The sequence below is a fragment of the Bombus huntii genome, chromosome 2 (genome assembly GCF_024542735.1).
Source record: "Bombus huntii isolate Logan2020A chromosome 2, iyBomHunt1.1, whole genome shotgun sequence".
Lineage (NCBI taxonomy): Eukaryota > Metazoa > Arthropoda > Insecta > Hymenoptera > Apidae > Bombus > Bombus huntii.
Genome location: NC_066239.1, coordinates 1159988 through 1172790, shown reverse-complemented (window position 1 = coordinate 1172790; position 12803 = coordinate 1159988). Strand labels below are relative to the sequence as shown.

Below are 12803 nucleotides of genomic sequence, written 5' to 3'. Positions count from 1 at the left end.
ATGAATATGGAAATATCGATATCGAGGAATTATAAGGCTCGATCCATCGATCCGATGGAAAATTCGAAAATTACCGTTTACAGGATAATTTAATGCGGGGATATCGCGATTTAAATCCTATTTCACGTACGAGTGGTCGGAGAATTACCATTGTCGTTTCAATTCGAATTTATGCGACTTTCGTGTCACGCGATACTCCTGTTAGGCATTGCGATCTTAATTCCATGGAATTAAGAGACACAGTTGTGGCACACGCTTGCAGTGTATGCATTCTTATATACCATTATGGTTTGCTTCTAAAACTGTTAGGCGTGGCATGTATGTGGTCTTTTTCAAAGAATTTCCACGAATTAGTAAAATTCGTTTCTACGAAATAGTTTTTAAGATTGGACTAATGTTAAGTTATCCAGATTTGAGATATTAACCGTCTGAGTAATATTTGTTACTTTATGAAATAGATCTGTATAATTATATATGCGTACTGTTAATTTATAAATATTTCAAGTTCTGTTCAATAAAAATTATCCGGAAGATAACAATGAAATAAAAAATACGTTCAAATGTATTGGGATTTCTCAACACAAAATTTTAACTGCGCGATCGCGCTGCTTGGGACTTAAATTTAAATCAAATTTTACAACTGTCTACCAGAAAATATTTCTATTATTAACAATGTATAGAAAATATTCTTCTTATAAGTCAAAGAGAAGTTCGACCCTGAAAGAGCAAGATTAAAGTTAAATTTTAAAACGATTTCCATAATTCCATAATTTTTCGCTGATATTTTAAGACAGCGGCGAGGAAGGTGTATTCGTCCTTTCTGTGAACAATCGTCTACAACAATCATGCGGTTTACAGTTTCAAACCAAATTAACCTGGTAATTACACAATTTCCTATATGTATATACAGTATAACGTATGTAAGTCTTGTTACGATACAATACAAACGTTCTTAATTAAATAAATATAGCACATTCCACCTGTATAACACTTTAATCACAATTACAATTAAATTAATTACTAAATTACATTACAAAATTATACAAAACCCAATTTCAATTACAATTATTAATTTCATCTCTGAAAGTTAAAGTTAATGAAAGATCGGCGCAGCACATATCTTGAAATTAAAAGATTAATGAAATTAAACAAATGGGATTAAATGTTTTACTATTGATCAATACCGGATGAGTAGAAAAATTGCTATTTACAGTGATTACAAACAATAACATTGAAATGGTATTACAGGACGATAATATTGAATCAAAATTCGTTTTTCGAATAAAATTTCGTCCAGGATAGCTTTTGAAGATTAGAACCGTCAAAATAATTTTTCTCCCTATTTTCTTCCTTTATTACAATTTTTCCAATATTTTTATTGCTCTTTAAAAGCGTTAAGTAACTTCGTTACATTTTTCTGGTATTTTCATTACTTGTCACAGACTTTAAGTATCTAACAAATATTCGATTCACCGACAATTTTTGAGACCTAGTTGACCATTTCGTTTCATGGGATACAACGGTCACATTAAATTCATCGAAACGTCATTGTTTCATTGGTTTCCGCGAGTACGAAATAACACTCGACGGAAAGCGTTCTCCAGAGGACCGCGACGGTTTCCGGTACCGACGTCATAAATACACGGTGGTCCATGTTACCTGTAGCTGTATTTCTCCCATTGGCTTTTCCACCGAGGTCATCCAGATATCGATGGAAAAAAAATTTTTCACGCTATGGAAACATTATTTCACTGGTATCTACTGCGCTGTCTATTTTTTATCGGCTGCACATGGTTTTACCCTTATTTTTTCTACCGTGTCTTTTCATCACATATGGTAACAGTATTACAAAATTATGTGTCCCGTAAGAGCTATAAATTTTATTTACAAAGGCTATAGATTTAAGTTAGTTGAAGAGATAAATATTTATAATTTATTAATTTTCTTCAACATATTTTGAAATTAAAGAATTTAGAAAATAATTTTAATGATTCTGTAAAAGAAATAGAATTTAAGAAAAACATTCAGTGATTGTTCCTTGAGATTTTCAAGAAAACCTGAAAATTTTAAAAATTATGAAACCTTATGCGTGTAGAGTGATCCGTAATAAAACCCTATTTTTTGTTGATGTTAACCTTAGTTAAATAAGTTTAAAGAAAAATAAATATGTTTTTCGATGGAATGTTTCGTTTGCTGTAAAAAAATTCTATTTTTCATTTGATTCTACAGGATATTTACAAGTGCGATATCAGATACGAGATTATATGAGAAAATAAAATTTCGAATGTGATTGTTAGATGGAGTTACAACATATTTGAAAATATTAAAATTGTTTTTCTTAATGGGGTTAGGAAACAATTTTCCTTCGATCTTTCTACTTGTAATGTTGTATTATAGCGAAAGAGTCACTATATTATATTTAACATATATTATACATATATATATTAAACATATTTCTATATTCCGAATAAATATTTATATACTCTAAATTATAATTTCTATATTCGGAACTAAAATGTGTTTGTATATATACAAAACATACTCGTACATAAAAAAATATAATTAAAATTACAATTTGGAAAAATCGTAAAATTCAAAATTCCGTATTTCTTAGACAAATTCGAACGCAGCACAATGATGACTCGAAATCGTTTCTAATTTTATCATTTTCTACGATTTAAAAATGTCTTTATCACACTTTATACATATTGTATTTGATCTATAATTCCCTTAATAGCAGTGAGACTAAAGCATGATAAAAGAATAGATCGATTTTGTAAATATAATTTTAACATTTAATATTGGAGAAGAAAATTATAATGCTTCTTAATACTGACCTGAAGATAGAATTATTATGGCTGATTGTTAATGAAATGAATGGCGTTGAGAATCCTGAAAGGAAATAATACAAGAATGAAAAGGAACGATAATAATGATGGTAATAAGAAAAGGTCGAATATGCTGAAAGTAAAGGAACAATAGTAGAAGAAAAATTAATGAAACGCAGAGCTTAAGATCCCCTTTGAGTTTAAAAGTGAAATTTAAATACCGTAGAACTGTTATGTATACTACTACGGTATTCTGCGCTGATCCTGAGAAGCATGTTTCCATTTTATGGCAAGCGTGACCAACTTTTGCGATCTATTTAATTCGCAATCTATTTAATGTATGTTAACAACGAACTCTCCACTGTTGTAAAAGGAACGAAATTGTTCACGTATTTCATATCTAATTAATATCATGAGAATGCTATTCTGGTTATTTCCAGTCGGAATTTCATGTTTATTTTGCAACCACGTATTTCATAAACTTTACACTTGTGAAAATTTATAGTCTATAAGATCGAATTCTAGGTAAAAGAGAAACGAGACTAAATACAGGATCATTTTCTTAAATTCCAAACATTAATACGTTCTTTGTTTTTGAGACGAAAAAATATGAAAAAATATATCGTGAAATCTCAATGACATTTCTAACATGTAGCAATAACTTATTATAGCTATTAGTTTAGCTAGTAAATTCTGGAAAAACTTTTAATGTGTATAAATTTTATATACAATATGATCTATTTTCTCCCCTCTACTATCTAAAATTCCACTTACTGGATCCACCCATTACGAATAATACTCATACATACAATTGAAACACAGGATTTATTAGAAAGTATCACTTATTGAATGTCTAAAACGGTCGAATGGATTAAGATAGTCGTCGAACCAGTGAAAAATCTGTGCTTCAAAAAATTGCTGCACAACGAACTCGAACTTGCAAAACCGATAGTGCGAATCGTTAAGGTTTCGATGGATGTATTCGCATTCCATAGGTCGGCCACAATATCGCGTAACGCAGAAGAGAAATGAATGGCTGTGGCCGCAGACAGTTCGAATAGAAACGTTATTTTGCGGTATTATTTGATCTCGGTGATGCATGATTTACGATCGCGCTGCTTAACCAGCGGATAATGGGACCGTTGCCCAAAGCGTTCGCGTAAAGAAAGAAATCGAAACGGTCGATCACATATCATCCTAGTGAACAGGCTTTCTCACGTGGTCCCTTTGTTTCTCGAATTTTTCCTGACCGCTTGCCTCGCCTGCCAGGGTGCAACCAACGTGTCCCATAATTCTTCATCTTGATCGTTCAATATAACGTCTCTATTATTAATGTCGGGTTTCTAGCGGTGCCCGAGCTCGCGCTAGGCTTAGCTTGCGTTTCGTGCTATTTTATCGGGTTTACGTTTACATGACAGCTAGTTTTTTTCAGAGGAAATGCCTTCATCGTAAATGTGAATCCATGTACATACTTTTCTGTTGCTTTTATTTTCCGGTGAACAGAGGGAGTTTAAGTATTATAAATACAGTTGGATTTTTGTACTTTTTATATGTTTATTTATATTAATTAATATTCTTATCCTCCGTAAATCCTACGTAAATCGTCCCCTCCGAAAACAAAAACGATATAAGAGAGGATATAAATGCCAAAAATAAATAGAATAATTTTTCTCGCAGAGTGAAAAAGAATTCCGTTATGTAAGGATTAATTGATATAATTGCAATTTAGTGATAATTATATTCGTAAAATCAAAATAATTACAAGTACTTACGGATTTTTAAAACTTCAAGTTAAATTGATAAAATTAATAAACCAAGAAATTATAAAGAGATACGGTTCGTGTTATTATGAGATTTCGGAGCTTTCGAAATAATATTCCATAAGATATTATGAAAATAATTTCTAGTAGTTGAATTACATTTTCATAATTTTGCGTCTTACAATTTTTTCCCATAAAATTAAGGCAGCAAAGGAGGCAAAGCCAAAAGCAGTCGGTTTCGTATTTTCGCGCGCACAGCAGGACGTTTAATTCGCAGCAGAGTACCGTCCGTAAATTACGAGCGAGCTTCGTGAAACCACAAAGGCCGATATTGCCATTGTACGAGCCAGGATTTCTGCCCGCTTGCTTCATTTCTTCGCGATATTCGAATAGTCGATGACAGGCGGAATCTTTGCTCGTCCTGTCACTAGCAAACTTCCGTTTCTCCGTTCCTGATTGCTGTTCCTGAAAGGAAGTGTCTCCTACTTTGGGACAAATTACACGGAAAACAATTTAAAGAATGGCGCGTAGACGTTTGGTCGATGCGGAATAAAAAAGCGTAATTATACGGCAGCCTTGCTTCGAACGCGACACGATCAGATTTTCAAAAAAATACAAGAAAATTATTTTCGAATATACTAACACTTACTGTCTATTAGCATTTCGTTGATGTATTTATCAGAAAGATTTTTTTAATTAAATTTATAAATTAATTTAAAGTTCGCAAGAGGAAAATATGATTAATTTATTAAAAGTTAATGCCGAAATAATATTGCAGTGAGTCAGCAAGAAATTTTATAAAACATTATACATAATACGAAATATAGTCTACGTTAGAAAAAAATTCAATAAATTCTATATTATATTGTAGAGTTGTATATAAAAGTTGTATTACATACAACTAGTTTAATAAAATTCGATATCTAAATATCTAAATACATATTCTAGTGTATTTATTATACACTAGATACAAGAACATTTTTTTTTTCATTTTCAATAAATCGGTTTTAATAAATTGGTTTCAACAAATCTTACCTTTTTATTGTTAATTAGGTTTATTGTTAATTAGTTAAAATGATGTTGATGAACGTCAATTAATTTTATAAACAATATTTATAGCTTTATAGCTTTATTAGCTATTTTTTTATCAAAGTAACGATCGAAAGTAAGCTTTAATTCTTCTTTATAGCTCAGAAAATACTAAAATTGAACATACAAAACAACGAGGTACCAAGTTAATTGATCGTGGGTGTAAAAAAAATTCAAACTCTGTAAAACAGGTAACTCGCACCTCTCAGTTTTCTAAACCCAAAGATCCAGAACCTTACCACCGAAAAACATCTCCTTTCCGAGCGCGAAACTTCTAAATTCGTACAATTAATTCTGCCTCCTCCATCCTCTTGCACCTACGTGTTTTCTACGTTACTGTTTCCACGTCTAAGCAAGGTGAATCGTTTCGCGTTTACTCGGAACAAGTTCGCAGACAACAAACTCTCCGGCGCAAAACTACAAGGTGCGCCCTGGTTAAGGATCGGTACGGTCGTTTCTGCTCACGGAGGAACGTTTGTTCGAAGGCAAACAAAAAACGTACGCCAATTCACCGGATAGACCAACGATCGAAGGGCATTAACGAACAAACCGGACGGGTTACAAAGCCGCGGTTCAATCTAGAGTTAGAAGAAAAACAGCAAGAACGAGAAAACCAGCGAACTCGACGCTGGACGACTAGGTAAAGGTTGGCGGAATCGGAGAAACCAAAGAGGAAGAAAAAGCGAAGGGAACGCAGGATGTGGACGAATAGACTAGCTCGATTCTCTAATAAAAGGAAACTTTTTCAAAAGCTTGGGGACATCGAACGAAATCGGCCTCGGTCCCGGTTTCGAATCGGAGCTCCGAGACTGGTAGAAGTTTAGTTTCGTTGCTAGCGAGTGCACTTAGTCCAGTCTCGCTTAATTACTCATTCCTGAAGTTCGCGAAACTCGCTTTAAGCGAGTTGCTTCCGATGGACGCCGGTGCTGGACAAACAGGAGAGAAAAAGAGAGAGAGAGAGCTGGCTGACACGGTCAGATGGATTCTGGCTCGATATGCAATTACGTGAAACAGAACTGCTGTTGATCCAGCAGTGCGAGCGAATCCGGCACGGTGATTCTTAATTGCTCGACCTACGATTTCATTATACCGTAAAATCTCCCGCTGGATTAATTAATGGACGATTTAAAAAGCGCCAACTTTTTCTGGCCGGTGGCCATGGAAATGGTGAAAGCGCGCCGATGTATCGTTGGCCTTGGGAAGAAATGTCAGAGAACTGTCTTTCGATTTTGTATGAAATATCGTAAAAGGAATTACAAGATGTGTTAGAATTTAATCTTGGAATTAAGATTAATAATCTGTGGAAGACACAATATTTGTGTTGAAATAATATTATGTGATATTTATTAAACAATTATTACAGTGAATATAAGTGAGTGTTGTGGAATGTAGACAGTTGGCTAGTTATTTTCACACTGACTGACTTAGTGACCCATGGCCCTTGAAAAGGTTTTGAACCCCACTCTCTACGCAGTAATGAGTGTGACCTGTGTAGATCACAAAGGATATAACCTAACAAACATGAAGATGGTACCCCGCTGGGGATAGCCACCCACATGTTATATTATTATACCACTAAGCTATAATATTTTACCAAATGTCCTACTGGATAAATTGTAAAATTTAAATAAATAAATAAATTAAAAAAAAACCTGTGTAGATGTCTGTGTGGCGTCACATGTGCCACGGAACCTTCTAGTAGCTTCTCGACGTGCCCAATGTTCCCATCCATATCCTTACGCTCCTTCCGCCGAATTCTCGAAAGAGCATGCACGCGCTAGTGTGACATCAATCTTATCTCAACCATGAGATAGCGACCCCGAGCTTTGGACTCCTTTGGACACATCACCACCTTATCATCATAGCCTACACAGAAGCTATGACACACCTTAGTCCACATCATAGATAAAGGCTTCGACCCCCTGATCTCCGACGTATCATCGGCTACACCTAGCCCCTCAACATCCTAAAACCAAAACGTATATAAACCGAGACTTCACCCAGGTCGGGCAGTTCTTGTTCTTCTTCTAGTTGCTATACTCATACAACCCCTTTTCTCCGGTTCGGTATTATTTTCTAAGTGTTAACATTTATAATAAAGTTTTATAAAGGAAAATTAGTAGTTGGGTTACAACTCAGCCTTCTTACTCCAACCCAAGTACCAACTTTACGTGACACTAGCCGCCGCGATACATCTCACGAACGCACGCTAGTGGGGATATCGCTGGGCAACGAAGGGAATCAATCACCTCATCTGTATGCGATTAATATCGTTGCATTCCAACAAGATGTAATGAAAACTATTCTTGTTCATTCATGAATCTTGTAGAGTAGTGCTTATTAATATCAATGTATTACATAATAACACAAGAGCTTACGAAATTTTAACTCAACGTGTAAATGACGAGAGTGATGCACTTATGACCTTGGAGAGGAAGGTCAGAGAAATGTGTTTTCATTGTGGAGAACTTTATGAAATAGACAAAGTGATGGGTGTTGTTCGACTGTGTTCGCGGGAAGACGCGTCTGCGATGTGACTCGTCAACGAGAGTCGTAAATTCTCGTCTCGATTAATATCGACATCACGAACCAGTCGATTCCCTACTTCGATTACGACGATAGGGAAGTTTTAATAGAATCTAACACAGTTTTACAGTTTAAATATAACTATATATTTCATAAAGAACACCTTCGAAGACTGAATGTGCGGATGAATGTCAAGTGTAAGTGGAACGGTGTCGTTTTTCTGTGTATCTTATGCGGAGAGCTGAGAACAAGTGAAGTATAGATGATGCATGTAGAAAGGATGAAAACTTGAGATGGGTGTGCCTAAAACATGGGACAAATGTCAATTCGTAAATTACAATCTTCGGTGAAGAAGTAACAGCAGCGATCATCGCTCCTAACTGGTTGAAAAAGCAGGTAGAAAATGAGAACTGATTGCCCCCAAACTGAAGGTCACTCGAGGGTACGCTCCATACCGACATCCCGCGTGTCCCAACGCTCAATTGTTATTGTTTCGACCACTCGCGGAGAGACGCGATCGCGAGGAAGCACGCCAACGGGAGTCGTAAATTCCCGTTACGATTAGATAATCGACGCCACGAAATGATCGATCCCCTATTTCGATTAGGATAATAGAGATGGTTAATTGAATATTACACTGATGTAACTAGTTGTAAATGACAGTTTATTCCAACAACTTTGTGAAGATAGTTACGCTGGTGCGTATGTATAAGATAAGTGAGTGACTGATCTTCGGGTGTAAACCTGGTCGAAGGAATGTTGACTGTTTGAAGGATAGAAAATCAGTGAGGTTCGGTGATGATGTTGTGGCGGAAGAAAGCTAAGGATGGATGTGTCTAGCGCACGGGACCATCGGATTTGTTGGTGACGATTTTGGCTAAGAGAGTGAGGGAAATAGGCTTCGTTGTTAATTGGTTATTTACTATGGTGGTGGGTGAGGAAGGATGCTAACCGCCCTTGAGGTAAAGTCGCTAGTGGGGGGCCTCATACGTAAGAAAAGGCAACTTTCCCGTGTCAACCCGTGGTGGACAATAAACTTCAGGAAACAATGCAGCGAAGGAATATCTATTCGGTCTGAAGGACTTTGACTAGGAAATTCCTGAGATTTATGGAGGGTACTTGAAACTATTGAGGGTACGCAGTAAGGATTCGAAGACATCTGGCTGCCATCTTGCCCGCGGTGTGTGGCCTGGTGTAGGTAAAGTGTTGCCCGACGCAACAGTTATCGTTAATAAAATCAAATAATATAGTAGGAATAAGAGACTCGACGTATGGTAGAAATAAGGGAAACACTAAACCTTATGGCAGGCAGATGAAATCATTGGTAATACAGACTAATTTTCAACACGGCAGTGACGGCTCCTTGGGGATTATTCCTGGTCCGAGTGAATTTGTTAAGGAAAGCGTGGGCGGAGAAATTAAACTGGAAAAACGTATACGGCATCTTTAGAAAATTAGAAACGGCTATTCTCGAAAGGTTGTTGTGGATGAAGAAATGGACGAGTGTGTAATGACTGGGTTGCGATACGGAACAAGTGTCACAGAAATTATTCTTTTCGATCTATATATCGCATCTATTGATGTATATTAGTTTTTATATTCAGAATAGAGTTTAATAATGCTTCTATAGTACATAAATATACTACGTATTTGAATAATGCAAAGATAACTTATTAAGTTTTGGAAAGAGACGATACAATAACTTTATGTTTACTCAATGAAAGTTAATTATAATTCCACTTGAAACTCAATCAAAAGATTAATTAAGCTCTGTATGAAACAATATTCAAATATTTAAACTGTTCTTAACCGAACTCCCATCTTAACAGACTGGCACGCTAAGTTTTACCTCATTCACCACTTAGTAAAATAGTAATAAAACACCAAATTATATTAAGTACACTGTAAGATAAAGGGATTGAAGCGGTTAAAATTCTTTCCTTAGGACTTAGACAGGAGTTCAAACAAGAAATTTCAAATTAGTCAAGTGTGAAACTTTTAATCGAAAACAAAACCGTGATCAAAGAACTATTCCAGTGCAATTTATCGCGATAAATGTCCTCGTCTGAGTTACCGTTGAGATCGAGGGCATCAAGGATCTTGTCGAACTATTAAATCGGATCTGTGAAACTTTAAATTGTGTCAGACCGTCTTAGCAAAGTGTCTCCTAACACGATTCGTCGCTGCTGCTCGTCAGATCTTGTTTCTGGTTTAATTAAAGGTCATAAAATGATAAGCTGGATAATCTATTGACATGGAGAAGCAACCGATTGGTAATTGCAGTCAAATCGATCGAGCCCTCCAATGAGGATGATTTACTATGAGTGCCGTGAGAAAGAACGTGGGTAGCTTACGCTTGCAATTAGTTACATTTATACGTACACTTTTTTTTTGGATCGATTTGGCTGGAGCTTAAGCATCAGTGAGTCTTATAATGAAAAATGAGAAAATAGTTTCGTTACAGCCTCATATACAATAATTCGCAAAGTGTTCTTATATTTATCGTAAAAACCGAGAATATTCGAACACAGCATACAAACATCTTCATGAATTTTTTTATGAATACATGTGTAAATTCTATAGAATGTAGAACATCAACCGATAGTTTGACTTCCCTGTGTTTACTGGGAATCGGTCGAACAATATAAATAGAGAAGGACGGGGACTTAGGATAGAGAATAAAACAGGATTTCAAGAAGCGAAGATTGAACAAAGAAAAAGAAAAGCAAGTTAAAAGCTAGAAGGAGAAAGAGAAGAAAAATTAGAAGGAGAAATTTTGAGGAGATACGGAAGAGGACTTAGAAAATCGATTCTTGAGTTTTCACGAATCGATCGCCTGGTTTCCAAAATATTACACCATTACATATGTATATCTACTTAAACTTTCAAACCAATCTAAAAATGTACGTGTGACATAAAAATATGATATAGATAAATACTGTAGATTTAAAACATAATGTGATTTTGTACTACATTTATCTGAGTTGTACATCACTTCTGCAACTTTTATGTAATTTTTAACGTTATTAACTCAGAAGGAAGGAATATCGCAATATCTCAAATAATAAGACAAACAAGCTAAAAACAGTCTTCTTTTATCGTATAAATGAGGAATATAGTAGGAAAGAAATATCGATTTCTCTCTTGACGTAAGAGAAAACATCTTTTAGAACTGAATGCACAGAGAGCTTTACCGAGATATTTTATTATTAGCTAAGTTTGAGCATAAGACACCACGTATCTGTTGTGGTTTAGAAAATCCCACGAGGAAGGCATATAACGTATACTTGCTGTACTTACACTTCAGTTCAACACTAAACCTACCACTGCTGTACAAATTGACCGTTTTCAAATTTCTACACAAATTTAACCATATTTAAACGTTATCATATCGCTTCATAATTTACGACTTTTCATAAAACATGCATACAATTATTATATTTTTAATAGTTGTAATATAATATTTTTCGGTATTTATTTCTAGTTTGCTTTTTTCTTTTGTAAGAAAAAATTGTATTCTGTCCTACCTACCGCGGGCGGTCAATTTGACCGGTCGATCAAATATTTTATTTACTTTTAAAATAAATGCAATCAGTACAAAGAAAAGGCTATCTTTAGATCAGATTACAAACAAAGTCAGTAATAGCAAATAATAACAACTGTTACGCCAATAATCTAATTATAAACCATAATCCATTCTTCGACCAAAATGGCCACCAGGTGTCAAAACATATTAACTCAGGCCCATAATAATCCTAAGGAGCCGCCACAAAATTCAGCATTTTTTACGGTCAATTGTTACAAACATTTTAAAAGTCGAAAAGTTTCTTAGGGTTATTGCTCATTCCAATAAAACACGGGTCTTTCCCACGTTCAACGGTCAATTCCACCCTCGAGCAACCGTTGATGGAGAACGACCAGCACCCATAAATATTTTCGTATAAATATCGCCGTCACAAACCATATTATTACTTGCTATAGTCCTTTCGACCAGAATACATCTCAGTTTGTTAATCAATCAGTCGACATCTAAACTTGTTTTTTCTAAAACTCAGGCAGAAAGCATCGCAGAGCGTTTTGTGTAAAGTTGTTGTAAAAGAAAAAATAAAGCATATATAATTTGACAATAATTTTGTATTCCGTACATGGTATTATTCTGTGATAAATATTTACCTTGGAACTGTCAAGACTTTTCAAAAAATACATTATTAAGAAGAATAACGGACATAGAAGAAGACTGTTCAGTGTGCGATGAACAAGAAACTACAGCAACAGAAAGCAGCATGGAAACACATGAAAAGCTATTTACAACCGAATCAGAGTTGAATATTATAAATAAGCGTTCACGTCCAGGGCAAAAAGGAAAGAAATTATCGTCGACAGCAGAGAGTGAGATTGATGTAGAGTACCAAAGTATCAAAACTAGACCCGATGGGGCAGTTTGGAGAGAAATAGATGCAAATCCCAAACCTGGCAGGATATCAGCCCATAATATTTTCAGGGATATGCTAAACGACATATAATGAAAGCACAAGTAAAGACGGCATTTTATCTTATCATTGATCACCGTATAAGGAATATAATAAAATGTACGGAAGAA

At 35.2% G+C, this 12803-nt stretch overlaps 1 protein-coding gene across 1 annotated transcript in view; it reads left to right on the top strand.

Annotated features, from left to right (window-relative positions):
* LOC126875544 (fibrillin-1-like) overlaps nucleotides 1-12803 on the top strand; it is a 235471-nt gene that overhangs the window by 173808 nt on the left and 48860 nt on the right. The gene's annotated exons all lie outside the window — the stretch shown is intronic.